Source organism: Triticum aestivum, chromosome 4D (genome assembly GCF_018294505.1).
Source record: "Triticum aestivum cultivar Chinese Spring chromosome 4D, IWGSC CS RefSeq v2.1, whole genome shotgun sequence".
NCBI lineage: Eukaryota > Viridiplantae > Streptophyta > Magnoliopsida > Poales > Poaceae > Triticum > Triticum aestivum.
In genome coordinates, this window is record NC_057805.1 from 125968157 (window position 1) to 125972439 (window position 4283).

The window sequence follows — 4283 nt, forward strand, 5'->3', positions numbered from 1 at the left end:
TCATGTTTCTTAATTTATGTTTTTGCAGAGAGACTTCAGTCTCACTAGTAGTTCCGCGTGGACTTCGACGTTTTGCTTGTTACCTCAGGTACGATCTTGTACCTTGGGAGGGTCTTGTACATAGTCACGCTTCTCAACCTTTTTCATTTTTATATGTTTGTACCCAGATATGTTTATGCTCCCGTTGCCTGTATGCTCTGTATGTTGGGTCATGTGACCCATGTTTGTAATATCTGACTCCTCGGAGCCTATTGAATAAATACTTTGAGTCATAGAGTTTTGTTGTGATGCCATGTTGTATTTGCACATATCGAGCATATTGTGTGTATGATTTTGAAATGCTTGGTATGTGTGGGATCCGACAACCTAGTTGTTTATTCTTGGAAACCTCTCTTATGGGGAAATGTCTCCTAGTGCTTCCACTGAGCCATGGTAGCTTGCTACTGCTCCAGAACACTTAGGCTGGCCGGCATGTGTCCTTCTTCGTTCATGTGTCTCTTGTAACACCCCAGATGTAACTTTCCATATTTGTAACTCCAACTCTTGCCATTTTTGGCTATGTGTTATGATATTCCCTCCGTGGTCGGGTTTTGTCTTTCGTTTTGCATTTTGTTCATGTCATGCATATCATATCATGTCATCATGTGCATTGCATTTGCATACGTGTTCGTCTCAGGCATCCGAGTATTTTCCCCGTTGTCCGTTTTGCAATCCAGCACCCCCACCTCCTCCGGCGCACCCCTCTTGTTTTCTTTCGCGAGCGGGTGTCAAACCTTCTCGGAATGGACCGAGGCTTGTCAAGTTGCCTTGGTATACTACCGGGAGACCACCGGTCAAGTTTCGTTCCATTTGGAGGTCGTTTGGTACTCCAACGGTTAACCGGGTAACCGCAATGTCCGTCTGTGTGTTGCAGCAAAACCCCCCTCTCTAAATAGCCCAAAACCCACCAAACTCTCTTCCATACTCTAGGTCGTTCGATCACGATCGTGTGGGCAAAAATCGCACCTCATTTGGAGCCTCCTAGCTCCCTCTACCTATTTATATGTGAGTCCTCCCGAAATCGTTCACAGTCCAAACCCTAACTCTATCCCTCCGCGCCGCCGGACACGTCCGTACCCCGCAGGACGAAGCCCCGCAGCCACTCCGAGCACGCCACGTGGCAGCCCACCGCCGCCCGTACCCCGCGCCGCCGTGGCGCGCCGAGGCCCGGGGCCGGCCCCCGCAGCCCGAGGCCGCCCGCGCCCCCGCGCGCGCCTCCCTCCGCCCGCGCGCCGCCCCGCGCCGCCGCCGTGCCTCGCCGCCGTCGCCTCACCGTGCCCCGCCGACGCCGCCTCGCCGTCCTTCTTCGCCAGCGCCGCCGCGCCTCCGGCTCCCGTCGCCCGGCGCCACACCTCTCCCCCGCGCCGCCGTCCTCCCGCGCCGGCCCCGCCGTCTCGTCCGGCCGCCGCGCCCTCCTCCACTCCGGCGAACCTCCAGCCGCCCCGACCTCGACGAGATCCCGATCTAGTCAACCCTAAGGTTGACCCCGAGATTCCCCAAAATATTTCCAAGTCCTATGCATTTTGCAGGATATTGCTATGTTTAACGCATCATAACTCTCTGCATATAGCTCCGTTTCGTGCGTGTAATATGTGAAATTGTTCGCCTCGTGATGCTCTACATTTTGTTCAATTGCACCATGTTCATTTGAGTCCATCTTGATGCCCAAATCTCTGGTGCAAGTGTGCTAGTTGCTGTTATCTGCTGTTACTTAGCAGAACTTGGAGATTTGTTATTTTTGTATCATTTAATCTGTGCATCTTATAGGCATGAGCTCTACATGTGTTTTGTTTTATGCCATGCCATCTTTCCAGGTGTGTATGCCATGTATTTTTGCTATTTCTGTGGTGACTAGCACAAGCATGCAAACTAGGCTCCGTAATGTTTCTGATTTCAGGGACTTAGTATTGTCTCCGTGTCGTTGTCTGCTGTTATTTTGTTTCCATGTAAACTTGATGCTACAGAGAGATCCATGCATATTTTGGAGATGTTCAGTAAAGATGTTTTGTAGATATTGTTGTAATTGATCCATTCCTGCCCTTGTTTGCATTTATGGAGTGCCATAGCATGACTCAATCTTGCTCTACTTTTGCTATAAAATATTTCTGGCAGATTCTTAACATGATATGCAATTTTGCCAAGCTTGTTCTAGTTGTTTCATACATGCTATGTATTTGATCTTGCAATGGATAGCTTCATAAACATGCCATCTTGCTGTAGGTATGCTTGTTTTGTTATGCATTGCTCTGTAGTGAGTGCATCAAGCTCACCAAGATGCCTTCATATTGTTGTTTCTGCCATGCTCTGTTTTCTGCTAAGTCTGTAACCTGTTAACGAAACTTGCTATGTTTACATGGTTGCCATCATATCTTCTTTTCCTTTTTGGCTTATGGTCAGTCAGGGACTTTCGTCATATGCATTTAGTAGAATACTGCCATGCCTTGTTTTGCCATGTTAAGTTCCTTTAGCATGTCGATTTCATGCACTGAACATTGCTACCTGATGCTCTTTCAGTCATGTCCAGTAATTTCACCAAGTCTGTGAACCTGTTTTCTTTTGCACTTTTTCCATGCTGGTTTGAACCTCTTATGTTGTGAACTAGCCGTAGCTCAGTGTTCATCTTTTGTCAAGCATCTCTTGTAGATTACTGCCATATACTTTGTTGCTTTGTTGGAGTGCTGTACCATTGTTACTTGTTGCATTTTAAGTGCTATCGTGTTGTTAATCGCAGATTCGTGTCATTCTTGTTTTGTTTGCCATTTGCAAACCGTGCATCCGTTTCCGGTGATCTTTATATCGATTTCGACCGAAATCATCTCATCTTTCCAGTGGCATGCTTGGTTTGCCAAGTTACTGCCTTGTTCATCATTTTTCTTCCAGAGCACGCATATGCATCGCATATCATATCTTGCATATCGTTCATGTATTGCATCATGTTGCTTGTGCATTTCCCGTGATTGATTGTGGTTCCGTTGCTTGTGTTCTTGTTTTGGGTAGAGCCGGGAGACGAGTTCGTGAACGAGGAACCTGTTGAGTACGCTTACGAGGATCAAGCTTTCGACAACTCTGAGAACCTTGCAGGCAAGGTGACCACCCCTCGAAATCACTTCTATCTTTGCTTTGCTAGTTGTTCGTTCTTTTTGCCATGCTGCGCTACCTACCACTTGCTATATCATGCCTCCCATATTGCCATGTCAGCCTCTAACCATCATTTCCTAGCAAACCTTTGTTTGGCTAAGTTACCGCTTTTGCTCAGCCCTTCTTATAGCGTTGCTAGTTGCAGGTGAAGTTGAAGTTGGTTCCATGTTGGAACATGGATATGTTGGGATATCACAATATTTCTTATTTAATTAATGCATCTATATATTTTGGTAAAGGGTGGAAGGCTCGGCCTTATGCCTGGTGTTTTGTTCCACTCTTGCCACCCTAGTTTCCGTCATACCGGTATTATGTTCCTTGAGTTTGCGTTCCTTACACGGTTGGGTGATTTATGGGACCCCCTTGACAGTTCGCCTTGAATAAAACTCCTCCAGCAAGGCCCAACCTTGGTTTTACCATTTGACCACCTACCACCTACACTTCCCTTGGGTTTTCGCGAGCCCGAGGGTCATCTTATTTTAGACCCCCACGGGCCAGTGCTCCTTCGAGTGTTGGTTCGAACCGAGCTGCCTGCGGGGCCACCTTGGGGAAACTTGAGGACTGATTTTACTCGTAGCTAGTCTCATCCGGTGTTGCCCTGAGGACGAGATATGTGCAGCTCCTATCGGGATTTGTCGGCACATCAGGCGGCTTTGCTGGTCTTGTTTTACCATTGTCGAAATGTCTTGTAAACCGGGATTCCGAGACTGATGGGGTCTTTCCGGGAGAAGGTTTATCCTTCGTTGACCGTGAGAGCTTATGATGGGCTAAGTTGGGACACCCCTGCAGGGTATTATCTTTCGGAAGCCGTGCCCGCGGTTGTGAGGCAGATGGGAATTTGTTAATGTCCGGTTGTAGAGAACTTGCCACTTGACCTAGTTAAAATACATCAACTGTGTGTGTAGCCGTGATGGTCTCTTCTCGGTGGAGTCTGGGAAGTGAACACGGTTCGAGTTATGAATGACGTAAGTAGGAGTTCAGGATCACTTCTTGGTCATTTCTAGATGACGACCGTTCCGTTGCTTCTCTTCTCGCTCTCATTTGCGTATGTTAGCCACCATATCTGCTTAGTGCCTGCTGCAGTTTCACCTTGTTACACCATCCTT